Source organism: Rattus norvegicus, chromosome 19 (genome assembly GCF_021556685.1).
Source record: "Rattus norvegicus strain SHRSP/BbbUtx chromosome 19, alternate assembly SHRSP_T2T, whole genome shotgun sequence".
NCBI classification, from domain to species: domain Eukaryota; kingdom Metazoa; phylum Chordata; class Mammalia; order Rodentia; family Muridae; genus Rattus; species Rattus norvegicus.
Genome location: NC_141552.1, coordinates 45,100,717 through 45,128,562, shown reverse-complemented (window position 1 = coordinate 45,128,562; position 27,846 = coordinate 45,100,717). Strand labels below are relative to the sequence as shown.

Sequence of the window (27,846 nt, the reverse complement as noted above, 5' to 3'; positions counted from 1 at the left end):
GGGAGGAGTGGAGTTTCCTTCAGACCTGACAATTTCGGTCGTTAAAGTTCCCATTTTATTACTTCTTAACCCTTACATCTTTCCGTAATCCTGTGGGGAGGGGAAAGTGTAATCTGCCACCTCTCTCCGTCTCCAGGGCGTCTGTCTCAGACAGGTTGCTCTTGCCTCTCAAAGTTGCCAACAGTTAAACATTCTTTCACTTTTTGTTGTTGTGCTGACTCAGACTCATCCACGTTTGTTTGGTTCCTTTGCTGCTGGTCGTGACTAGAAAAGATCACACAGTGTCCCACGATGTATGCCTCACAGAGACTGTCAATTCATTAAAGACACAGACAGTGAGTGCCTTTCAAAGTTAGCTCTCTGTCATGTGGTTCTAGTAGGCGCTCAGTTATGCTTCTGATGAATAAATAAAAGTACAGAGTGTCAAGACAGTGTTTGTTACTAAAGTCATACAGAAATCTGTTGAAAAAGGAATAGTCTCTACACATGTTTATATTATATACATATATGGTGTGTATGTGTGTATTCAAGGTGCATATGTGTGTGGTATATGCACTTGTTTGTGTAAGTATAGGGGTGTCAGAACTGTGTCTGGAGTGTCAGATGCTTCCTCTTTCACTGCCCACATTGTGCCTCTGAGGCAGGATCTCTTGCTAAATCATAGCTTGTGTTTGTCTGCTAGTCTTGCAGCCGCCAAGCTCCCATACTCCTACATCACTCCCAGGCAAGGTGGGACCACATCTGCCTTCACGCATGCGCGGCAGACATTCTTAGCTACTAATCCTTCCCAGTCCTTGGACATCAGATTTTTAAGTGTGAGAAGCTTCAAGCACAAAACTGACAGCTCAGAGAACTCCTTTACAAAACAAACTGGTTTTACTCAGCTTTCAAAGGAGAGAAACTCAACAGCTCTCATTTAAATCATGTTATTTGGGGTCCATACAAAATCACAAATGTGCTATTATTTAATTGATGAGTCTAGCTTAGCTATTTTTGTATTGTTTTTAAATATATAATCTTTGTTTAGGCTCAAGAATAAGCTGTATTTTACCCGGTACCGATTGTATTATAATTCTTGTATACTGGGGAGTATTATAATAGCTTTGTAGTTGTCAATGGCTTTTAAATCCGCAGTCCGAGTTAGTACGAACTGGCAACAGGATAGAACCTAGAAAATCCAGTTGTACTTGACGATGTTGATATCCTCAGTAATTCATGTAGCAACTACAGAGGAAGTGATTAAAAACACAGAAGATGTAGTAACACTTCAGTCGGTTCCACCTAACTGATCACACATATTCATTCAAGTCGGCCATATTCTGATTCAGTAAGCCAACTCAGTGAGTCTCAAAGAACTGTAAGTTGACAAAGTATTTCTAAGAAGCTAAAGTTTTACTGAGCAGGCTTCCAGTTTAATTTCTACCACTGAGGGCTGGCGAGATGGCTCAGCAGTTAAGAGCACTCTTAACTGGCCGCTCTTCCAGGGATCCTCAGTTCAAATCCCAGCAACCACCTGATGGCTCACAACCATCTGTAATGGGATCTGATGCCCTTTTCTGCTGTGTCTGAAAACAGCTACAGTGTGTACTCAAATAAATAATTTCTACCACTGAAGCTAAAAAATCAGTAACAGAACAATACTCATTAAAAGTATTTGATTAAATTATATAGTTTTGTACCATTCAAAAGTAATAGCCTAGAGCAAAAGCCATCAAAGAGAACTTTTTAAAATTGTCAAGTGTAGCTCCCCACAACTGATGGTTTCTGGTGGGGGCCTGGCCACTGGGAGTATAACCATGTTCTAGTGAGTACCTGGGTAACACAAATTGGACATTTTCTTCTTTTGACGGAGGGTGTCACAAAGGGAGTGGGCCTGGGAGGGCTGGGAAGGTGAGTGTGATTGGGGTTCATGATGTGAAATTTCCAAATAATAAAAAATATGAAAAAACAACAGAAAGTGCATAGTTTTAAATAACTGATGAGAAAAAAATTCCTAATGGAAACGGGAAGATATTTGGAAGAAAAAGAATGCAAAATGTAAATGTTGAAAAACTAAGACTGCACCTCACCAATGAATAAAGACATCTGTAGCCACTCAATTCTGGTATTAAAGGAAATTTTAGATCAATATTCAAAATTTTACCTTCAGAAATTAAAGTAAAAAGCAATTTAAGTCCCAAATGGACGAAAGGAAGCTTTACCAAACAGGAAAAGCAGCATCACAGGGGGAAAGGCATAGTTTAAAATTAATCAAAAACTGAAGTGAAACTTTTTGAGAGATGGGAACTTGACAAGCTGACTTCAAAATTATGTGTGGAAGAGCAGGCTGCCCTTCATTGTCAATAAGAAAAAAAGAGCTGCAAGATATTTTCTAGTGGCTGGGAAGTACTAAGGCACAACTCTCACATCAGAGATGCTTGATTCCAAACAAAGTTGGTACTGGAGAATAATAGAAGAAGGCAGACTTCAAACACCTAGGGAAATCCTGCCAAGAAACTGCTTTCCTCCTTTGCACCACACGAATATAAGACCTGTGTATTCAAGGCCATACAGCAAAGCTCTCACATGCTGGCCCCTGAGATTGCTTTGCAACACTTTGTATAATACCATGCTGATAAGACCATGCTTAGTAATTCAGACAATATCCTTGGATTGGATTATGGTAGGATTTGAGCACATGGAATTATGGGAAGGATAGTCTAAGCACAGATGAAACATGGAGTTTGGGGAGTGCTGATTAGACTGGTTCAGCCGGGAGGAGAGTTTCCTCACCAAGAGGGAAGTTAGACAATGTGCTCTGAGGCAGAGACGTTTGAGGCTTTGAAGGCCAGGTGAGGGGACTTAGCTCACACTGCAGGGAAGATTCAGCACTGCTCCTTGAGGTGTCTGTGCTAGCCTGGAGGTGGCACAACCGTTGGAGCAGAAGTCCTCATCAAAAGAGCTTCCATGGACGTTCCAAGTATCGTGTCTAGGAGAAGGAGGTGAGTGAGGCAGAGATAAATATGATTCCAACTCAGGATACATGGAGAAATGCTGGGTAATTTCAAAATTAGGGGTGTGTCAGATTTGTAGATATTCTAGGCTAGTTGCAGTAGAGATATCCAAGAGGCCATTAGACACAAAGGGTGAGAGCGAAGAAATGGATTAGATGCTGTTGGTGTACGTAAATGAATCAAGGGGTGTCTGCAACTGTAGTTATGGATGAACTCTCTGGGCATGAAGTTTCAGAGATCACTGAGGGCTGGGAACTAGGCCTCAGGGAACACCCGCATTTGGGAAAAGAAGTAAAAGAGGAAACGGAATCTAGCGGGGAGGTGGGGGATTAGAAACAGGTGGGAACCAGAAAGACTGGCTTACAAAATGTGATGTTTTAACGGTTCTAGTTACTCCACCTCGGTGAGGAATGCAGTCAAGACCCAAAAGCCTTCTGAGCTTGTGGTCTGGAGACGCCAGATGGCCTTGGTGCATCGCTTCAGCAGAGGAGGGGAGGAAGCTGCATCTGCAGGGCTGAAGGCAAATGCATGGGAGTTCATTCCCAAACACTCTGCAAAGGAAGAAACAGATCATACATAGGGAGGAAAGGTCATTCGTCGAACAATTCCTTTATCTTTCTCTTCAAAGATGGAGACGGGTTTTAGAAATGACTTAAAGACTTTGCTGACTGCCTGAAGAAGCAAATGCAAACCCAAGATCCTGTTACAGCCACAGACTCTTGTTTGTTTATTTGGGCTTTAGGAACCGAATTAGTTTTGAACATTTAGGCTTTACAAAAAAATTTTTTTTCTTGTTTCTAGTTCCTCTTTAAGAAGTTGGAAATTTGGCAACCTTTCCCATCTTACAGAAGCCGTCATCTCTTAACACCTGTGTCTTAGCCACACTGATTAATGGCCCAAGTCTCTACAGGCCAGCTGCTGCATTCTCCAAGTGTTCAAATCCACACTCCCTTATTAAACCCACCAAGACCATTTTGTAGAAGCTCAAAATGGAGAGAGCGGCCCTAGAAATCACCTATCTGACCAGTGGAGGATTCCATTTTAGAACTGTCATGTCCTAACTTTTATTCCATGGGTGTCCGTTTCCTGTGTGGTTCTCCAAGCCTTAATTCGCCAAGTGTTTTACATCTCAGTTGTCCCTTATGGACTGGCCCAAGGCAGGGTCTACTCCTTGGATTCTAGGATTGGTAGATATCGTTGCTGTGATTTGTCTGGGTCTCTCTCTGACCAGCTTCTCGGAGCTTCTCATGGGTTCAGGTGATGAGCAAAGCCATCAGACAAGCACACCAACTCCGCTGCTCACCAAAGCCAGGCTCAGTCAGCCTTTTTAGAACTTTGGCAGAAACTGGGAGAACATAAATTCCACATAAGGTTTCTTTTGTGGAGATTTTTTTTTGAGGCCCAAGTGGAATGATGTTAAACAATGACTATTATGTGTTGCCTCCCTAAGTAGAAAATTAAGTTCAGCTCACTGAAATTAGTACCAGATCACACTCCTCATGTCCCTTTATCCAAAACCTATAGTCAATCTGTCAAGGGAGCTTGAATACCCCATTGGCATTTACATATTCTCTGCCTCGAGAAGAAATCTGTCAGATAACGGTCTGTCTTTTTCTCCTCTACATGATTCAAAGGTTCTCTGAAATTCAAGGGGGCATAGCAACTCCAATTGGATGGCAGATAGCCCCCACTATCTTCCCAGAGCCTGGGGAAGTCCTGCACCAAGGCCTTTTTTTTGTCCTTAGCCCAAGCCCTTGCCACCCCCACCACACAATATGGATTATATTGTTATAAAAATAAAGGCCTGGGTGGAATTTGGCTATTGGATTTAATAGACAGTGTCATTCTGCTTACTGTGACAGACTACCCCTGTGGATGTATGGAAAACCTGCTGTTTCCACCAAACCAGACTCATACATTACATTCTATGTCAGTATCACAAACAGCCAATCTTCCAGGACTTACCTCTCCTTATACTCCCCTCCAAGAGCAGCCTAGAGCGGCCCATACACACTAACAGTGATTTCCCCGTCCTCTACTTTCTTCCCCAGGAACCTTTGTCTTAACAGGCTGTGCTTTATCTATGAAAGGACAACTGGTACCTTCAGAGCCAGTTTCCCCATCACATGAGAGAGCATGAGTGCAAGCCGCCATGTCAGTTTTTTCTGTTCACCAGGTCACATTTTATAGATTGTTACAGCAATAGTCTCTATTGATGACGTATTAGCTACTTGTCCCATGCTGTGACTAAAGAAGGACTTTTTTGGTTCCCAGTTCGAGGGCACAGTCACCATGGTGGGTAAGGCATGGTGGGTAGGAGCTTGAGGCAGCTGGTCATGTGGCATCCCTAGTCAGGAAACAGAAAGATGAATGCAACACAATCACCTTTCTTTAACATAGTCCAGAACCACAGCTCATGGAATGATGTCAGTCAGGGGTGAGCCTTCCCACCTCAACTGACTTGATCTCACTTGACCATGAGAATTTCTCACAGACATGCCCAGGAGTATTTTCATGGTGATTTTGACTCTCATCAAGCTGACAATCAAGAGTGGTCACCATGGTCAGTTGGTAACAATAGTTAATTCATCAAGCTCTGTGACTAATGCTGTCGAAATAAATGGAGTTTAGATGCCCATGGTATGTATAGCCAGCAATGAACTGCTTCTTTCTCTCATTGTCTCATTGTATGCATGGAGTGGCTCATCTTCATCCCGGGGCACTGCCATCTTTGTCACCAGGTCTCCGCAGTCACTCATATGGATGATCATGCAATAAGCTGTAATAACTAGATAATGTAAGGGCTGATATTCACATTGAATTAGTGTAAACAGTGCCCTCTGTGCTCGTGTATCATTCAGCCAGTCACAGTTCCAAACTGGTATTCCTATCAAACCACGCCACAGAACCAGGTAAAATCACTCCACGGGATAATAATAATAATAGTAATAATAATAATAATAATAATAATAATAATAATAATAATAATAGCTTGGAAGTTACCAACACAAAGATCCCATTTCCATGGGCAAGAAAAGAATCTGGAGTCTATGATAGTATTGTTCTCCTTGACTTGTGGGTTTGCACCACTAATTATATCCCTACAGACCATCTCCCATGCTATAGGCACACTTACAGAAAGTCCATCAGTATGGCTGGGTGTTCCTTTCAGAAACCATCGCATTCCTCATGTGGCCCACCATGTCCATAGCACAGTTGGTGATTACCTCACAGAGAATGGCAATGTTTATGACACATCCCAGGAGTTATGTGTACGTGAGCCTCTGGACAGAGCTGTTATTGAGAAATGAGAAAAACAGTTCGCGTGGTCCTTAGCATCCACACTTGGTTTACATCAGTATCAGTTCCAGGGGGCTGTTCTTGCTTCCTTCCAAGCCAACTTAGATTATTTTTGTTTACAAGCTTCCTAAGACGGTATGCAGCCTGTTCTTTCCAGCTAAGGTCACAGGATCTGCACTGCTAGAGTAATCATTTGAGAAAGTGCGTGTAGACAGGTCCCAGCCTGCGAGTTCTGGGAAGAATCACTCAAACTTAAGCAAGTTCTACTGTCTCTGCCCATCTTAGTCAACACCTTTTAATTCATTCAGAGGGATCCAGAAGAATCTCGCAATATTTCTACAGTTCCTCTGTCTCATGTGAATTGGAGATTGAAATGGAAGGGAAAAGAAATTGTAAAATCTACTATTCACACTCTAGGCTCTCTCTAAGGTCTTACAGACCCAAGGCACATTGTTTTGTACCTATTAGTATATTCATGGCATATATCCACTTTCCATTTGCTATTTAAGACATTAATGCAATAGCCAATATCTCCTGGTCGTTTATCTAATGCAGCTCTTTTCCTTCAGGACACTAAGAATATTGATCCATAATCTCCTATCCCATCACATGAAGGCTAACGACATCACAAGAATCTTATTCATATTCCCGAAGGAATTCTAAAAAGTTCCACACTCCTTAAAGGGAGACCTCCCTGGCAGATACAGGTTGGGCTCTTGTGTGGAGATGCTGATCCTTGGTGTTCAGGTTGACTGTCCTGGACCTGTGGTACTTGTACTTCCTCCACCCTGCTTCCCCAGCAGTTATCCCAGACCCACACTGCCTCACCTGTTTTGTTTTTGTTTTTTAAACAAAAAAAATGAGTGAGCAGAACTGGAAAGATTCATTGGTTAAGAACACTTGTTCTTGCAAGTGATGTCAGAGTTGGGAGAGGGGGAGGTCTGATTCTCAGTACCCGGATGACAAAGCACACAGATCTCTAGCTGCAATTCTGGGAAATCTGTCTCACTTCTTGGACACCAGGCATACACGTGGGTGCAGGCAAGACACACATACCCATATGAGCATGACAACCCTGCTGTCACCCCAGCATTGGCCAGGCAGACCCAGAGGAACCCCAGAGCAAGCTAACTAGCTAGACTAGCTGATTCAAATATCTAGCGTTTTATCCAGACATACTGCCTCACTGAAGTGAAAAGGAAGGAACACACCCAGTATCAAGCTCTAGTCTCCTCCCTCTAGTCCACACACAAGGGAGCACCAACATACACATGCAAGAAAGGCACAGCCTATGCTGGACAAAGTCCACATGCGGTATATTATCTTTTAATTGAGTGTTCATTTACATTTCAAATGTTATTCCCTTCCCAGTTTCCTGTCCACAAGCCCCCTAAAACCTCCCCCTCCACTTCTATAGGGTATTTCCCTCCCCATCCACATCACTTACTGCCCCCCAATCCAACCCCACTGGGGGTCCAACCTTGACAGGACCGAAGGCTTCTCCTTCCACTGGTGCCCAGAAAGGCCATCCTTTGCTACATATGCAGTTGGAGCCCTGGTTCAGTCCATGTACAGTCTTTGGGTAGTGGTTTAGTCCCTGGAAACTCTGGTTGGTTGGCATTGTTATTCTTATGGGGTTGCAAGCCCCTTCAGCTCTTTCAATTCTGTCTCTAATTCCTCCAATTGGGGTCCCATTCTCAGTTCAGTGGTTTGCTGCTAGCATTTGTCTCTGTATTTGACATGTTCTATATCCAGTTCCTGTTAGCATGCACTTCTTAGCTTCATCCATCATATCTAGTTTTGGTGGTTGTACATATATGGGTCACATGTGGGGCAGGCTCTGAATGGCTGTTCCTTCAGTCTCTGCTCTAAACTTTGCCCCTCTTTCCCCTCCTATGGATATTTTTGTTCCCCTTTTTTTTTTATTAACTTGAGTATTTCTTATATACATTTCGAGTGTTATTCCCTTTCCCGGTTTCCGGGCAAACATCCCCCTCCCCCCTCCCCTTCCTTATGGGTGTTCCCCTCCCAACCCTCCCCCCATTGCCGCCCTCCCCCCATAGACTAGTTCACTGTGGGTTCAGTCTTAGCAGGACCTAGGGCTTCCCCTTCCACTGGTGCTCTTACTAGGGTATTCATTGCTACCTATGAGGTCAGAGTCCAGGGTCAGTCCATGTATAGTCTTTGGGTAGGGGCTTAGTCCCTGGAAGCTCTGGTTGCTTGGCATTGTTGTACTTTTGGGGTCTCGAGCCCCTTCAAGCTCTTCCACTTCTTTCTCTGATTCCTTCAATAGGGGACCTATTCTCAGTTCAGTGGTTTGCTGCTGGCATTCGCCTCTGTATTTGCTGAATTCTGGCTGTGTCTCTCAGGAGCGATCTACATCCGGCTCCTGTCGGTCTGCACTTCTTTGCTTCATCCATCTTGTCTAATTGGGTGGCTGTATATGTATGGGCCACATGTGGGGCAGGCTCTGAATGGGTGTTCCTTAAGTCTCTGTTTTAATCTTTGCCTCTCCCTTCCCTGCCAAGGGTATTCTTTTTCCTCATTTAAAGAAGGAGTGAAGCATTCACATTTTGATCATCCGTCTTGAGTTTCGTTTGTTCTAGGGATCTAGGGTAATTCAAGCATTTGGGCTAATAGCCACTTATCAATGAGTGCATACCATGTATGTCTTTCTGTGATTGGGTTAGCTCACTCAGGATGATATTTTCCAGTTCCAACCATTTGCCTACGAATTTCATAAACTCGTTGTTTTTGATAGCTGAGTAATATTCCATTGTGTAGATGTACCACATTTTCTGTATCCATTCCTCTGTTGAAGGGCATCTGAGTTCTTTCCATTTTCTGGCTATTATAAATAAGGCTGCGATGAACATAGTGGAGCACGTGTCTCTTTTATATGTTGAGGCATCTTTTGGGTATATGCCCAAGAGAGGTATAGCTGGATCCTCAGGCAGTTCAATGTCCAATTTTCTGAGGAACCTCCAGACTGATTTCCAGAAAGGTTGTACCAGTCTGCAATCCCACCAACAATGGAGGAGTGTTCCTCTTTCTCCACATCCTCGCCAGCATCTGCTGTCACCTCAGTTTTTGATCTTAGCCAATCGCACTGGTGTGAGGTGAAATCTCAGGGTTGTTTTGATTTGCATTTCCCTTATGACTAAAGATGTTGAACATTTCTTTAGGTGTTTCTCAGCCATTCGGCATTCCTCAGCTGTGAATTCTTTGTTTAGCTCTGAACCCCATTTTTTAATAGGGTTATTTGTTTCCCTGCGGTCTAACTTCTTGAGTCCTTTGTATATTTTGGATATAAGGCCTCTATCTGTTGTAGGATTGGTAAAAATCTTTTCCCAATCTGTTGGTTGCCGTTTTGTCCTAACCACAGTGTCCTTTGCCTTACAGAAGCTTTGCAGTTTTATGAGATCCCATTTGTCGATTCTTGATCTTAGAGCATAAGCCATTGGTGTTTTGTTCAGGAAATTTTTTCCAGTGCCCATGTGTTCCAGATGTTTCCCTAGTTTTTCTTCTATTAGTTTGAGTGTGTCTGGTTTGATGTGGAGGTCCTTGATCCACTTGGACTTAAGCTTTGTACAGGGTGATAAGCATGGATCGATCTGCATTCTTCTACATGTTGCCCTCCAGTTGAACCAGCACCATTTGCTGAAAATGCTATCTTTTTTCCATTGGATGGTTTTGGCTCCTTTGTCAAAAATCAAGTGACCATAGGTGTGGGGGTTCATTTCTGGGTCTTCAATTCTATTCCATTGGTCTATCTGTCTGTCTCTGTACCAATACCATGCAGTTTTTATCACTATTGCTCTGTAATACTGCTTGAGTTCAGGGATAGTGATTCCCCCTGAAGTCCTTTTATTGTTGAGGATAGCTTTAGCTATCCTGGGTTTTTTGTTATTCCAGATGAATTTGCAAATTGTTCTGTCTAACTCTTTGAAGAATTGGATTGGTATTTTGATGGGGATTGCATTGAATCTGTAGATTGCTTTTGGTAAAATGGCCATTTTTACTATATTAATCCTGCCAATCCATGAGCATGGGAGATCTTTCCATCTTCTGAGGTCTTCTTCAATTTCTTTCCTCAGTGTCTTGAAGTTCTTATTGTACAGATCTTTTACTTGCTTGGTTAAAGTCACAACGAGGTACTTTATATTATTTGGGTCTATTATGAAGGGTGTTGTTTCCCTAATTTCTTTCTCGGCTTGTTTCTCTTTTGTATAGAGGAAGGCAACTGATTTATTTGAGTTAATTTTATACCCAGACACTTTGCTGAAGTTGTTTATCAGCTTTAGTAGTTCTCTGGTGGAACTTTTGGGATCACTTAAATATACTATCATGTCATCTGCAAATAGTGATATTTTGACCTCTTCTTTTCCGATCTGTATCCCTTTGATCTCCTTTTGTTGTCTGATTGCTCTGGCTAGAACTTCAAGAACTATATTGAATAAGTAGGGAGAGAGTGGGCAGCCTTGTCTAGTCCCTGATTTTAGTGGGATTGCTTCAAGTTTCTCTCCATTTAGTTTAATGTTAGCAACTGGTTTGCTGTATATGGCTTTTACTATGTTTAGGTATGGGCCTTGAATTCCTATTCTTTCCAGGACTTTTATCATGAAGGGGTGTTGAATTTTGTCAAATGCTTTCTCAGCATCTAATGAAATGATCATGTGGTTCTGTTCTTTCAGTTTGTTTATATAATGGATCACGTTGATGGTTTTCCGTATATTAAACCATCCCTGCATGCCTGATGAAGCCTACTTGATCATGGTGGATGATTGTTTTGATGTGCTCTTGAATTCGGTTTGCCAGAATTTTATTGAGTATTTTTGCGTCGATATTCATAAGGGAAATTGGTCTGAAGTTCTCTTTCTTTGTTGTGTCTTTGTGTGGTTTAGGTATAAGAGTAATTGTGGCTTCGTAGAAGGAATTCGGTAGGGCTCCATCTGTTTCAGTTTTGTGGAATAGTTTGGATAATATTGGTATGAGGTCTTCTATGAAGGTCTGATAGAATTCTGCACTAAACCCGTCTGGACCTGGGCTCTTTTTGGTTGGGAGACCTTTAATGAATGCTTCTATTTCCTTAGGAGTTATGGGGTTGTTTAACTGGTTTATCTGTTCCTGATTTAACTTCGATACCTGGTATCTGTCTAGGAAATTGTCCATTTCCTGAAGATTTTCAAATTTTGTTGAATATAGGTTTTTATAGTAAGATCTGATGATTTTTTGAATTTCCTCTGAATCTGTAGTTATGTCTCCCTTTTCATTTCTGATTTTGTTAATTTGGACGCACTCTCTGTGTCCTCTCGTTAGTCTGGCTAAGGGTTTATCTATCTTTTTGATTTTCTCAAAGAACCAACTTTTGGTTCTGTTGATTCTTTCTATGGTCCTTTTTGTTTCTACTTGGTTGATTTCAGCTCTGAGTTTGATTATTTCCTGCCTTCTACTCCTCCTGGGTGTATTTGCTTCTTTTTGTTCTAGAGCTTTTAGGTGTGCTGTCAAGCTGCTGACATATGCTCTTTCCTGTTTCTTTCTGCAGGCACTCAGCGCTATGAGTTTTCCTCTTAGCACAGCTTTCATTGTGTCCCATAAGTTTGAGTATGTTGTATCTTCATTTTCATTAAATTCTAAAAAGTTTTTAATTTCTTTCTTTATTTCTTCTTTGACCAGGTTATCATTGAGTAGAGCATTGTTCAATTTCCACGTATATGTGGGCATTCTTCCCTTATTGTTATTGAAGACCAGTTTTAGGCCGTGGTGGTCCGATAGCACGCATGGGATTATTTCTATCTTTCTGTACCTGTTGAGGCCCGTTTTTTGACCAATTATATGGTCAATTTTGGAGAAAGTACCATGAGGAGCTGAGAAGAAGGTATATCCTTTTGCTTTAGGATAGAATGTTCTATAAATATCCGTTAAGTCCATTTGGCTCATGACTTCTCTTAGTCTGTCTACATCACTGTTTAATTTCTGTTTCCATGATCTGTCCATTGATGAGAGTGGGGTGTTGAAATCTCCCACTATCATTGTGTGAGGTGCAATGTGTGTTTTGAGCTTTAGTAAGGTTTCTTTTACGTATGTAGGTGCCCTTGTATTTGGGGCATAGATATTTAGGATTGAGAGTTCATCTTGGTGGATTTTTCCTTTGATGAATATGAAGTGTCCTTCCTTATCTTTTTTGATGACTTTTAGTTGGAAATTGATTTTATTTGATATTAGAATGGCTACTCCAGCTTGCTTCTTCTGACCATTTGCTTGGAAAGTTGTTTTCCAGCCTTTCACTCTGAGGTAGTGTCTGTCTTTGTCTCTGAGGTGTGTTTCCTGTAGGCAGCAGAATGCAGGGTCCTCGTTGCGTATCCAGTTTGTTAATCTATGTCTTTTTATTGGGGAGTTGAGGCCATTGATATTGAGATATATTAAGGAATAGTGATTATTGTTTCCCTTTATATTCATATTTGGATGTGAGGTTATGTTTGTGTGCTTTCATTCTCTTTGTTTTGTTGCCAAGACGATTAGTTTCTTGCTTCTTCTAGGGTATAGCTTGCCTCCTTATGTTGAGCTTTACCATTTATGATCCTTTGTAGTGCTGGATTTGTAGAAAGATATTGTGTAAATTTGGTTTTGTCATGGAATATCTTGGTTTCTCCATCAATGTTAACTGAGAGTTTTGCTGGATACAGTAACCTGGGCTGGCATTTGTGTTCTCTTAGGGTCTGTATGACATCAGTCCAGGATCTTCTGGCCTTCAGAAGTTTCTGGCGAGAAGTCTGGTGTGATTCTGATAGGTCTCCCTTTATATGTTGCTTGACCTTTTTCCCTTACTGCTTTTAATATTCTTTCTTTATTTTGTGCGTTTGGTGTTTTGACAATTATGTGACGGGAGGTGTTTCTTTTCTGGTCCAATCTATTTGGAGTTCTGTAGGCTTCTTGTATGTCTATGGGTATCTCTTTTTTTAGGTTAGGGAAGTTTTCTTCTATGATTTTGTTGAAGATATTTACTGGTCCTTTGAGCTGGGAGTCTTCACTCTCTTCTATACCTATTATCCTTAGGTTTGATCTTCTCATTGAGTCCTGGATTTCCTGTATGTTTTGGACCAGTAGCTTTTTCCGCTTTACATTATCTTTGACAGTTGAGTCAATGATTTCTATGGAATCTTCTGCTCCTGAGATTCTCTCTTCCATCTCTTGTATTCTGTTGGTGAAGCTTGTATCTACAGCTCCTTGTCTCTTCTTTTGGTTTTCTATATCCAGGGTTGTTTCCATGTGTTCTTTCTTGATTGCTTCTATTTCCATTTTTAATTCCTTCAACTGTTTGATTGTGTTTTCCTGGAATTCTTTCAGGGATTTTTGCGATTCCTCTCTGTAGGCTTCTACTTGTTTATTAATGTTTTCCTGTGTTTCCCTAAGTGTGTTCATGTCTTTCTTGAAGTCCTCCAGCATCATGATCAAATATGATTTTGAAACTAGATCTTGCTTTTCTGGTGTGTTTGGATATTCCATGTTTGTTTTGGTGGGAGCATTGGGCTCCGATGATGGCTTGTAGTCTTGGTTTCTGTTGCTTGGGTTCCTGTGCTTGCCTCTCGCCATCAGATTATCTCTAGTGTTACTTTGTTCTGCTATTTCTGACAGTGGCTAGACTGTCCTATAAGCCTGTGTGTCAGGAGTGCTGTAGACCTGTTTTCCTCTCTTTCAGTCAGTTATGGGGACAGAGTGTTCTCTCTACAGGTCTTCAGCTGTTCCTGTGGGCCTGTGTCTTGAGTTCACCAGGCAGCTTTCTTGCAGCAGAAAATTTGGTCTTACCTGTGGTCCCGAGGCTCAGGTTCGCTCGTGGGGTGCTGCCCAGGGGCTCTCTGCAGCGGCAGCAACCAGGAAGACCTGTGCCGCCCCTTCCGGGAGCTTCAGTGCACCAGGGTTCCAGATGGTCTTTGGCTTTTTCCTCTGGCGTCCGAGATGTGTGTGCAGGGAGCAGTCTCTTCTGGTTTCCCAGGCTTGTCTGCCTCTCTGAAGGTTTAGCTCTCCCTCCCACGGGATTTGGGTGCAGAGAACTGTTTATCCGGTCTGTTTCTTTCAGGTTCCGGCGGTGTCTCAGGCAGGTGTCCTGCCGCTCCTGGGCCCTCCCCCACGGGAGCCCAGAGGCCTTATACAGTTTCCTCTTGGGCCAGGGAAGTGGGCAGGGGTGAGCAGTGTTGGTGGTCTCTTCCGCTCTGCAGCCTCAGGAGTGCCCACCTGACCAGGCGGTTGGGTCTCTCTCTCACCGGGTCTGGGAGCAGAGAGCTGCTTTTTGTTCCCCTTTTTAAGAGGGAGTGAAGCATCTGCACTTTGGTCATCCTTCTTCTTGAGTTTCATGTGGTCTGTGGATTGCATCTTGGGTAATTAGAGCTTTGGGGCTAAGATCCACATATCAGCAAGTGCTGTTTTTCTGTGTGTATTTTTCTGTGATTGGGTTACCTCACTTAGGATGATATTTTCTAGTTCATTCCATTTGCCTATGAATTTCATAAAGTCATTGTTTTTGATTGCTGAGTAGTACTCCATTGTATAGATGTACCACATTTTCTGTATCCATTCCTCTGTTGAAGGGCATATGGGTTCTTTCCAGCTTCTGGCTATTATAAATAAGGCTGCTATGAACATAGTGGAACATATGTCTTTGTTGTATGTTGGAGCATCTTTTGGGTATATGCCCAAGAGAGGTATAGCTGGGTCCTCAGGTAGTTCAATGTCCAATTTTCTGAGGAACCTCCAGATTGATTTCCAGAAAGGTTGTACCAGTCTGCAATCCCACCAACAATGGAGGAATGTTCTTTTTCTCCACACACTCGCCGTCATCTGTTGTCACCTGAGTTTTTTATCTCAGCCGTTCTCACTGGTGTGAGGTGGAATCTCAGGGTTGTTTTGATTTGCATTTCCCTGATGACTAAGGATGTTGAACATTTCTTTAGGTGCTTCTCAACCATTCGATATTCCTCAGCCGTGAATTCTTTGTTTAGCTCTGAACCCCATTTTTTAATAGAGTTATTTGTCTCCCTGCAGTCTAACTTCTTGAGTTCTTTGTATATTTTGGATATTAACCCTCTATTGGATGTAGGATTGGTAAAAATCTTTTCCCAATCAGTTGGTTGCCCTTTTGTCCTAACCACAGTGTCCTTTGCCTTACAGAAGCTTTGCAGTTTTATGAGGTCCATTTGTCAATTCTTGATCTTAGAGCATAAGCCATTGGTGTTCTGTTCAGGAAATTTTCCCCAGTGCCCATGTGTTCGAGACTCTTCCCCACTTTTTCTTCTATTAGTTTGAGTGTATCTGGATTGATGTGGAGGTCCTTGATCCACTTGGACTTACAGGACAATAAGAATGAATCGATTTGCATTCTTCTACATGCTGACCTCCAGTTGAACCAGCACCATTTGCTGAAAATGCTATCTTTTTTCCACTGAATGGTTTAGCTCCTTTGTGAAAGATCAAGTGACCATAGGTGTGTGGGTTCATTTCTGGGTCTTCAATTCCATTCCACTGATCTATCTGCCTGTTTCTGTACCAATACCATTCAGATTTTATCACTATTGCTCTGTAATACTGCTTGAGGTCAGGGATGGTGATTCCCCCCAGAAGTTCTTGTATTGTTGAGAATAGTTTTAGCTATCCTGGATTTTTTGTTATTCCTAATGAATTTGCAAATTGTTCTTTCTATCTCTGTGAAGAATTGAGTTGGAAGTTTGATGGGGATTGCATTGAATCTGTAGATTGCATTTGGCAAAATGGCTATTTTTACTATATTAGTCCTGCCAATCCATGAGCATGAAAAGTCCTTCCATCTTCTGAGATCTTCTTCAATTTCTTTCTTCAGAGTCATATAGATCTTTCACTTGCTTAGAGTCACACTGAGGTACTTTATATATAATATAAAATGCCTCACTTGTTTACTACCATGTATAAATGGTCATTTTCTCCAACACTTGAGGACACTAAGTATTAGTGTAATCACAGCTGACTTTCTCGAATGAGAGGATATCAGATGTCTTGCTCTGTTGCTTTCTGCCTTATCACCTGGAGTCAGGGCCTCTCACTACTATTTTTTAGTTGGCCACAAACCCCATGGATCCTTCTGTTTCTGCCCTCAATACTGCTAGAGTACAAGCATGTTATCATATGGGCACATATGTAGTCAAAGCCAGCTTTTTATGATGGTCTTGGGGATCCAGGTCCTCATGTCTGTACAGCAAGCACTCTTGCCCACTGAACCATCTTCTCAGCATCCAAGTGCAAGACTCTTGAATATAATTTTCTTTAAAACTCATGTTACTTTAAATAATAGTCTAAAGTTATCCTTTGATGGCTATAGAAATGACTACTTGTTTCTCTATGGATGCTCTCTGATCATGTGTTTACAGACAGCCACTTTCAGTAGTTAGTAATAAGGAGTGATCAAGTCTGCCAGTGTGTATTATTCTCAGAAGTTGTAAGTAAACATGTAGATGGAGTGACAGTGGCGAGCCTTGCTTCCGCAGGCTGCCGGATATTTCAAAAGTCCCATGTAACAAGATCTGTACTAGTGCCTCCTTCCAGGTAACAAGTAGATTCCACAAATCCTCATCTGGTCAATGATTGGTCCTTTTTCCTTTTATTTCAGACATTATTCATCAGGGTGATGATGACCTCATGGAGAGTTCAGAGGTCTCTCAAGCAGCTTATGTGACAATCACCAGTGGTGAACTGTATACACAGTGACACCTTTAGCAAGCATAATGTCTCCTGTGCTTAGAAGAATTTATTGTACACTGAAAAAATTGCTTTGCATGTCAGGTTCTAGGTCCTGAACTGAATATAGTACTCTCTCACTGCATACTGAGAAAAAGCACCTAATGTTTGCAGGTCGTTCCTGTTATGGTGCTGTTAGTGGAGCAAATTGTAAATGTGAACAAGTTCCAAATTTTTATTAAGAGACTGGTTTTTGTGAGTGGAAAGATAAATTTTCAGCCTCCTCCCAGTATCTTTCTGTTTTGTTTGATTTTGGTTTTTGGTTTTTCCAGACAGGGTTTTTCTGTGAAGCCTTGGCTGTCCTGGCTGTCCTGTAGACCAAGTTAGCCTTGAACTCAGGGATCTTCCTGCCTCTGCCACCTGAGGGTGGGGATTAAAGGTGTGTACCACCACCACGTAGCTTCCTCCCAGTATCTTCAGGAGTGAATAGCTGCCTATCAATTCAAAATAATAGGCTCAATGAACATTGAAATAAAATATTAATATACTTTAATTGTTTCTAATTAAATCTCAGATGTTGCTGTGTTTTAAAAAAAAGTAAACAGCCTGCCACTAAATGAGAAAGCTGGGAAGGTAGAAGGCAAACCTGTTTCCTGTACAGTCTTCTGGAAAGTACTTTCTCTAAGTAGTCTCAGCTGACCCATCCCTGAGGCACTCCTACAGAACCTAAAGGTCATAGAATATTGGTTTCTGTACAAATAAGTTTGGAGTTGTGTTTTCTATCACACAAAGTAGTTATGTGTCTTCTCACAGGAAAGGTATTTTTTTAGTAGCATTTGTCTATCTTTGTCCCTTTTACATACATTTCTGATGTGGAGCCCCTCCACTGCTTGTTTCAATTAGTCTGTGCTTAAAATAATGTAATAGAAAATGAGGGACTATGTCTGGAATCCCTTGGAAGGTTCTGGCTGTTTGGAGCAACATGGCTTCTTCCAGTTTGGTTTTGGCTAATAGACAGTGGCTTCCCTTCAGCTGACTATCAGTACTGTAAGCATAATAGGGTGTGTAGCTCCTGCATATCATAAATATTGGGAAAACCCCAGTGTGTTAGCTCACTTAATAGTAGTAACAGGTAGCCTTTGGCCATCATTACTGGATGCCTTGTAAACCTGCTCTAACCATAACAAACTTGATGTGATCATTAACGGGTAAGGAAGCTGGAGCTCTGAGCTTACACAGGTGTTCCAGGACAGTGTCCAGTGTTTGGCTTCTCTTAAGCCAAAGCAGAAGTTCACATTGCTCAAGAGTGACAAATGCTTGAACTTTCTAATTATTCTGAGAAGGGAGTCTTCCCTACTGGGGAGAGGTTCATATGGGTTTGTTTTTTTCCTGTAGACTTATTTATTATATTTTATGTGTATCAGTGCTTTGTCTGCATGTATTTGTATGCACAGTGTATATGTCTGGTCCCCACGGAGGTCATAAGAAGGCGTAAAATCCTCTGAAACTGGAGTTGGAGGTGATTGTGAGCTGCATTGTAGAGATATTGGGAACAGAACCCAGGTCTTCTAAAACAGCATCAAGTGTTTTAGACTATTGAGCCATCTTCTCAGCCATACCCTTTTATTTGTTGAGACAGGGTCTCACTAAATCAGGCTGGCTTGGACCCAGTCATCTTCCTGCCTTGGGTTTCTGAGTGCTAGAATTACAGGTGTGCAACCATCCCTGGTATTAATATGCAATGTTAAGATAGTACTTCTCTCAAATTCCCAATGTTTAGTCAATCTTGTCCTATTCTGCACTCTTACCAAATTATTGAGTACTTATTGACTCTATGTCTTTTGAATCTACTGTCCTTGAAACAGAGTACGGGAGAGAGAGAGGGGGGGAGAGAGAGAGAGAGAGAGAGAGAGAGAGAGAGAGAGAGAGAGAGAGATAGGGAGAGAGAGAGAGAGACCCAGGGAAGGACACAGTATTGAGGAAGAAGGCAGAAACCTTGTGTGTTGAAAACACACTTCAACCTTTGGTTAACACTGATTTTGAAGTTGTACAGGCTTTCTGTGGTGAGTCTAATACAGTATGGCCATTCTGAAGAAGTTTCAGATGTTGGATCAGCTGAAGCACAACTGAGGTACCTTATTTGAAATTATCTGAGAGCACAAGCTGCCCAAATGGTTCCATGCCGAGTACCTGGAAGATTCAAAAAGAATGTATATGGAACCTTTGCTAGTGGAAATCATGTTTGGTAAGGATGGAGAGCACATCCCTGATTCATGTGAACATGTGGGGCCCTGAAAAGCGAGCTGAGATTTTGATATTCAGGCCGTCTTATTTCCAAAGGACGTTGCTCAGATGCTCTTGAATGTGGTTCACTACTGAATGGAAAAGGAGGCTCTGGAGGCTAGAGTTGAATGTTGTCTTATGGTGGTCCATAAGGGGGCCACCCAGCCAGCTCCCGAGCAGGTCTGTGAGGCTGCCACACAGCAGACTCCTGTGGGGGTCACTGAAGTCGCCCAGTTGGTTCAGTTGAAGGCTGGTAAAGCCTTCTCCCACAACACTTCAGGGAAGGTCCACCAGTATGTCAATGGACAGTCTGCCATTGAAGTCTGCGAGGCTGACAACCAGCAGCATTCTGTAGCTGTCTCTGAGGCCGTATCCCAGAAGTGTCCTGAGCTTCTTGAGTGGTGGGAGACCAAGAATTCTTTGGATGGCAGCTATGTCATAATTCACCCTCCAAGGTCTGTCTGGGAATCATTTATCAAGTTATAAATGTACCTCTGGTGTGAGCCAGGATAAATGGCACATACTTGCAAATCCAGAACCTAGAGGCAGGGGGCTAGACTGGGCTGAGTAAGGCAGTGGCCTTAAACCTCAGCCTGCCTTCATCTTCATCTAAGACTCCCTTCATCTTTCTTTCTGGGTGTTTTTACCTTAGGAATTGGGAAGAATGGAGTAGACCTGTTTTGTTTCCTCCTTGTATTAAATGCTTGCAAATGCAATTTAAGGCACTCTAATAAAAAATTACATCATCCACCTCCCCACAAAAAAAAACAAAAAACAAAAAACAAAAAAAAATACCTTTGCTAAGAATTTAAGAAAGGTTAGAGGCCAACTTGTGACAGTTGCTGTTTGCATTTGTTGCAGTCGCCAATTAATCTCCACTCAAATCGTCCTGGTAGCTGAGGTGCGCATTCCTCGATGCCCGCCACAATGTTCTGGCTTCTCTAAAGAAACACACACGCACACACTCACATGCACACACATCCACACATATACAGCCTTATATTTTAATATGCCTTAAACAGTTCAAAGGCTGAGCCACTCCCAAACCTCCATGTGGCTAACTCCTCCCCTCTGATATTCCTGAGTTATTGACTAAAATCTATATTCCATCATCATTGCCCTTAGGCTGGGTGGGCGGCTCTTTCCTGGCTCTGACTTGTTGACTGTCTCTCTGTCCTGCGTTTCTTAGGCCTGGTCTTTACTCCAATCCTGGCATGGTGGTTCCCTCTTCCCTCTCCCTCTCAGTCCCTTGCCTAGGCATCCTAAAAGTCCCACCCCTGTCTTCCTGCTAGCCATTGGCCACCAGCAACTTTATTTACTAATCAGAACCAACTGGGGGAAGGGTTTCAGGAGACTGGAGGGACCTTTCAAGGTGCTATGTCCCACCTCCCATTCTGGTTTAGTTCTCTCTGTCTTCTGATAAGATGTGAATAAGCCATGGACAGAACTGCCCCATGATCTTCTATCATGGAGGCCTCCCTGTCTCGTAATAATTAAGTGTTGCCCCTGAATTGTGCACTGAAATAGGCCTGGCCTGCCTTAAGTCACTTCATTTAGGTATTTGTTGTAGTAACAAGAAAATCTACTAAACAACGGGCCTAGCAATAATAAAGGGTCATCTGCTTTACTATTTCTGGGTGATTTTTCCTCTGCTGGCCTATGATGTCATGGTGCATGCAGGTTCTTAGTCTACCCATCGGATAACCAGGAGTCATCTCCTCTTGTCCCCTTGTCCTTTGTGATGTGGCAGAAGTAAGAGAGTCTCCTTGTCTCATTGGTCTTTTCTTTTTGGAAGTCATTATCAAAGGACAACAGAGACTCCCTCACAGCTGCTGCTGAGAGAATCAGTACACTGATTCTGTAGATGGGCATATCTATGTAAACACATTACAATACGTCCTTCATACAAAGTGAGCATCAAGCCTTAAAATATGCAGTCTCTCATTTAGTGCTTCCATTTCTAGGAAGTTTTTAATGTCTAAGGAAATATTTAATCAAGTGTGTCAAGGTATATAAACAAGGATGTTTATAGAACTGGAATTGTTTATAACAAGGAAATTGGAAGCAGCTACACTGTCCATTGATAGCAGATGGGCTAATCACTTATGGTATTTGCATAACAGAGTACCGGGGAACAGCATATGCTCCCCAGTTATGATGGAGTAATATCTCAGGTCCATGACAAGTTGAACATATTTTAAGTAAAGGATCCACTTGATCAACTTATCCTCCCATACACCATAGATTAGAATCCCAGAGCACAGCAGAGCATTGGTTCTCTACTGAAAGATGAACTTTATGGCATCATGGGAAAGTGCAAGATAGGAGGACAGGGAAATAGCCACATTGATACAGTGCTTGCTTTGAGCACAAGAATGTATGTTTGATCCTCAAAGAGATGGGCATGTGTCATGGTTTGAATAGACTTGGCCCAGAGAGCGGCATTATTTGGAGGTGTGGCCTTGTTGGAGTTGGTGTGTCACTGTGGGCGTGGGCTTTAACACCCTCATACTAGCTGCCTGGAAGTCAGTCTTCCACTAGCAGCCTTCAGATGAGAATGTAGAACTCTCAGCTCTGCCTGCACCAGGCCTGCCTGGATGCTGCCTTGCTTCTGCCTTGATGATAATGGGCTGAACTCTGAACCTGTAAGCCAGCCCCAACTAAATGTCGTCTTGCCTTGATCATGGTGTCTGTTCACTGTAGTAAAACCCTAAGACAGCATGATAGCACACATTTGTAAATCTTGGGAGACTGGGGAAACAGGTTACTGGGGCTCAGTGGCCAGCAGCCTAGCTTAGTTCCCTAATCAATTATAGAACCCATTTGAACAAAAGGGGGCGGTGTTGCCAGAAAAACTGAGGAATGGCATTCAAGGCGGTACTTTTGCTTCTACATACACATGCACATATGTACATACATGTGCACTGGCACACACACACATGTCTATGCACAGTAATAGATCATTTATTGTTAGTATGGAAAAAGTTCAAAATTCAAAGTACACTTTCTACTGAATTTGCTTTTATACCACCATTAAATAAAAACTTCTAAGTCTGGAACCATCCATCCTTTACAAATACAACCTGGAATATAATTATTATAAATATATGTGTGGAAAATCAATTCTTTTTCCTTTGGAGTAAAGAATTATAGTATAATTTGTTTTTTAAAACTGTGTGTGTTCCCCTTGCATGAATTTGTGTGTGTTTGGGAAACTCAGAAAACGGAAACAGAGTGTGAACAATAGCTATTTCAGATTGTAAGATTGTGGATGGCTTTAATCTTTCAGATCATTTGGCTTTCCTGGTCTTTCTCACTAACTGTGTTTTGCTTACATAATAAAAATGATTATGGAAGACTCGGCAGAGTCTTCTATATGTTCTTCTCTCATCAGGAAAGTTTGTACACCCGAGCATATAGCGGTGCTGTTTCCTGTGTCCAGTGAGGACAAGAGAGGAAAAATTGATTCTCGCAAACCAGCATCACTAGGAATCAGACACTGCTTTAGCTTTGTCATTCTTGCTGACTTATCAAAACAGAGCACTGTAAATTTGCTTCTCTTTATTTAGGTGGTGGCCCTTCTGTGCTCTCCCTAAAAGAGCTTTTGAAAAAAATATGTGTACATGTGAATGGGTAAGTACATGTGGGTGCACATACCTGTGGAGGTCAGAGGCATTGGATCCATCGGAGTGAGATTCATGCAGTGAAAGCTACTCTGAGTGAGTGCCGGGATCTGACCTTAGGTCCTCTGAGAGAGCAGCAAGGACTCGAACTGCTGAGCCAGCTCTCCAGCCCCAGTTCTTTCTGGATTCCTGCTAGAGTGAGGCACTGTAGTTAACCATCTTCCCTGTATTCATTCAGCTTGTGCACAGAAGCCAAGAACAGAGAAGAAAGCCAAGAACTAAAATACATCTTTGGTCCAAATCTTAATTGGAAAGTATTCTAAAGAAACATCGTTGATGCCCAAGACTTGATGGTACTGGATTTGCTCCTTTGGGTTGCGTGAATTTTTGTACATGTTTTTTGTGCATTCTTATCTGTAAGTTGGTATTTCGCACAACTGGAGTGCCAAGAGTGCTTCGCAGTTTCTTAGGTTGACGTTTCAGTGGTGTTTCCATATTAGGGAAGAAAATATGACTTCACGGAACTCGGGTAAACAGATCCAGGAATGACTTCTGCAACTGACTGCTCACCAGGGTGGTGAAGATGGCTCGGAGTCATATGTAGATTATAACTCGGTGTCACAGAGCATAACAAGTGCCAGGTCATTGTAAGCAATGTTGCATTGTTTATAAATCAAGCCCAATCCTACGTGTCAGTCTCTTGCTAGGAACTCAACTAAACTGTATTGTCCTGTTCAGTTCTGAAATCTTCCTGAGAACTATATATTACTAGTTTCATGTTGTGAATTGGGTGTCTATTTCTAGGAGGTTATGTAACAGACACTGTGAGTTAGTGGTTGTCACCAATATCTTGTTCCTTCTCATTTTCACCCTACTTATCTCCTCAAATTTCTTGTCATTGCTGGAGAATTGGGTTTCTAGTCAATAAAATGGTAAATTTAGGATACCTAAGTAAGCAGTAAATTTAATGGTACCCTTTAAGATCCAGCAGCGAAATAGCCAAGAGAAGGTGCTTCGTAAAGAAGGAAATTTGTTTAGGCTCATGGTTCTGGAGGAACAAGGTCCAAAACACAGCATGTCACAAATTCTGATGTAGTCCCTGGACTACGTCTCATCTTGGTGGTAATGTATTTTCTGTGCCTACAGGGTCTCTCTCTCTCTCTCTCTCTCTCTCTCTCTCTCTCTCTCTCTCTCTCTCTCTCTCTCTCTCTCCTTCTAAAGCCAACAGGACTTAATCATGAAGAATTTACCCTAATACAAATACCTAATATTAAGTTCCACCTCTAGGTATTGTATGATTAGGGATTAATATCTTCCAGTACCATGAACAGTATGCTTTGGAGGTCACACTTTAGCATGAATGGAAGGCGAGCCAAATAGATAAACATTTCACATGGCATGATTAATCAGTGTCTTCTGCATTTAACTATCTAGGGAACACTTTCTTTGTCTTTGTTCCTGCACTTTGGACTTTTGATTTGTTCCTAATAAGGACATTTCCTCATAATTCCAATGTTGCGGCCCCATAAATGAGACAAAACAATATCTTTCATCAAACTGTTCCTTCTAGCCGGCTGGAAGTCCCCCAGTCAGTCTGACAATCTGAACTGAAAGCAGATTCCCTTGGAAGTCTGGCCTGGGCTCTTCCTAAGCTTGGTTTGTTAATGGAGGGCTACTATTCCAGCTGCACCACAGTCAGGACAACTTGCCAAAGACATTGAGTGCCCACTTTTTGTTTGTGTAACCTTAATTACCATTCCAGTCGCCTGTCAGAAATGAGAGCTTTAAGCAAAGAGATAGCCAGTACCTTAATGAGTGGCTTGTAAGAAAACCAGGCATCACTTCATTTTAACTTAAGGACAACTCCAGCTTCTGATAGCTAACTCAGATGTGCGTTTTCAACATGGTTATAAAAAGAGCTGATAACCACTATGTTTGAAAGCCTTGGTGAGAGCATCGATGAAGGCAAGGGTGTCAGACTCCTATCTTGAGCAGTAAAGGCATCTTGACTGCCATGAGAGGCAAGTAACAGGCATCTTGCAATGGGAGCAGGGAAAAGAGACCACTTTGCCTTTCTAGAATGTAAGGTAGCTGGGGCCATCCTAAGTAAAATGTTTCCAGTGAAGGTGACAGTCCATCAAAACTGCAGCTTAGTAGACTCTAGAAAGTGTAGATGTTGCATAACTCTCACACAGGGTGAATAACTTGAGACAGAATTGTGTGAAAATGTACTTCCTTAGTAATATCATGTGCATATCCACAGCCTTGCCACGCAGAGTGTGTCCATTCTTTATGAGAAGAGGATGCTTTTCTCTACTTTTGTTTTTGCCAATCTCATGTGGTTAGGTGATGTTCTACAAGGTAAGCATGGAGTCTTGGGATGCCAATGTCAGGTGTTGACTACATTTAATGATAAAGTTGCTACAGACAACAACACCTCTTAGATGTGTGCAGGTCACATGCGCGCGCGCACACACACACACACACACACACACACACACACACACACACACACACACACGGAAATGTAGGAAATCCAATGTCACTTTTTGGGGATGTATACAATCTCTCCCATGTAGCCTGGCCCTGAATTTACTTTGTAGTCCCAGCAACCCTGAACTCAAGATATTCCTTTCTCTACTTCTCAGTCCAAGTCTATTTTTGTTTAAAAAACATGATCCTTAGTTCTTTTCTGGAAAGATCGAATCATTCACATAGGTAAAAATTAATAAGTACTAATAATGTCAATGATTGCCAATGATGCTCCTCACTTTTTAAGAAGATTTAGTTTGTTTCAGAAAACAGAGAATTCTTTTATTTCAGCTTCACCCTACTAACATGCTCTATGCTGTTCAACTAAGCATTATCTCTATTTATTGGTGTATTTTGCTAATGAAGTTTATTTTAACTTACATGAAGCACGAAAATCATACGTATAAATGGAGTAGTATGTGATGCTTCAATATTTGAAAATTTTGTGTAATGTTTAAACAGAAGTAAATATAACCATTTTCTTAAATATATACTGTTTCATAATTTTGGTTGGGATCCCAGATGACATCTGAGTCATCTCTCTAGTCCATATACACTATTTTAAAAAGGAGTTTTCATAATTCTTTCTTCTGGCTGACTTGAAACATATAGTTCATTTTTTGTCCTGTACAATTACTACACATGCAAGTGAGAACTTCTTACTTCTAAACTGACTTCAACTAATCTTTTGCTTGTCCTCTACTGTCTACTCTCCTGGCCTCTGGTTCTGCTCTTGGCCTCTACAAACTCAATTTCCTTAGATTGAAAGCACTTGTGAGGTCATGTGGTAACATCTTTCTGTGCCTGGATTACTTCCTAGAGATATGCTCTGTAGCACTCTCTATATTAACCTGAGTTACTGGGTTTCATTCTTTTCTATACAGCAGAAACATTGTGTGTAAGTGTTTCATTTTGCTTTACACATCCATTACACATCTATTTGCTTTTCATTTTAATTAATTAGTTTTTATTGATTTTAAGCATATAGAACATAAATTATGCTTTACTTTGTTCTATTTCCCCACTATTCTCTCCCACTGACTTCTTTTGGATATACATCTTGGTAAAAATGAAATTGGCAGGTCAAAGAAACACCTCCCCTCCCATGTTTACTAGAGCACACTTCACAAAGGAATGGGGAGAAATTCCAAGGATCCACCAGAAGCTGAGCAATCATGAGGAGGAAGCTGTTTTATGGTTGGAAGAGAGTTATGGCATACCTGTGAAATGAAGACAGTAGGGGAGCTATTATGCAGAGGAACCAGTCTGGAGAACAGAGGGGAAGATGCTGTGGGTGAAAGCCTAGCTGATTACCTCACGGTTCCAAATCCTCCAAGGAAAAACAAAAGCAGTAAATACTAACTATCCCCAACCTATAGTTTCACGGTTTATTTTTGACAACCTCCTCTAATGAGAATTGGTAGGGGTTGATGAGATGGTTCAGCAAGTAAAAACACTTGGCTGCCAAGCCTGCGACCTGAGTTCAATCCCTGAAACCTCCATGGTGGGAGGAGAGTGTCAGCAAGCACTCTTAAGATGTCCTCTGACCTCCACACACATGCTGTGGCCCACACACTTACCCCTCCCTCATAAATAAATAAGATTTATTTTAAAATATTTTAAAAGAATTAGCAACTGAGCATGTCAGTACACATCCATAGTTCCAGTGTGTAGAATGAGGAAGTAAAAGAATTTACAGATTAAGACTGAAAAATTTATAACATTGCAATGTTTTCCCATTGTGAACACAAATTATAAGCTTTATTATTGTTTTCAATTTTGTATTGAATTCTGTTAGACAAATATTAATATTGTGCCTATTATATGCTGGGCTCTGGATTCCAAGTACTAGGTAAGTTTGGTAAGCAGATATGTGAAGATGTTCATTGTGTGTGAGCAGTGGTTTTGTGCCTGGACTCTATGGTAGCCAACAAGGAGATGCAAGCTCTGTGTCTAAGATCTTAGATAATTTCAGCCTGACCCTTTCGTATGCTCCATTCATAGCCCCTGAGACCTGCAGAGCAATTATTTCTGAACACTTGATCCGTTTCTTCAGAACCTTTCCTGTTCCACAGCCTCTAGCTGAGAGGCTCTGAAAAGACCCTTCTACTATTTGTAGAGTCTTCATTGTGCCTTTCTATGTTCCCTTCTCCAGAAGATCCATTGCCTTTCTATGTTCCCTTCTCCAGAAGATCCATACCAGTCTCCTCTTGGTTACCAACATAAATTACTGCAAACTTTGTAGACTTTAAAAAAACAAATGTATTCTCTTAAAGTTGGTGAGGTGGGAAAAAACCCTACCCAGGTTCACAGAGCAAAGTCAGGCATAGACGGGCACAGCTGATTTCTGTGGGCTCTGGTGAGACACACTGCCATTTCCTTCCTTTTCCCAGCTTCTACAGGGCGCTTTTCCT

General features: G+C 41.8%; 1 long non-coding RNA gene across 2 annotated transcripts; it reads right to left on the bottom strand.

The window, feature by feature from the left end:
- Positions 1–855: 855 nt before the first annotated feature.
- LOC147999424 (uncharacterized) lies at positions 856–6,214 on the bottom strand. Of its 2 annotated transcripts, none has more exons than XR_015644331.1 (3): positions 6,130–6,205; positions 3,393–3,544; positions 856–2,968 (listed from the first exon to the last, which is right to left on the bottom strand). It is a non-coding gene; the product is annotated as an uncharacterized LOC147999424 (long non-coding RNA). The 2 variants fall into 2 exon arrangements; XR_015644332.1 differs by having other exon boundaries at positions 860–2,968; positions 3,358–3,544; positions 6,130–6,214.
- Positions 6,215–27,846: the final 21,632 nt, after the last annotated feature.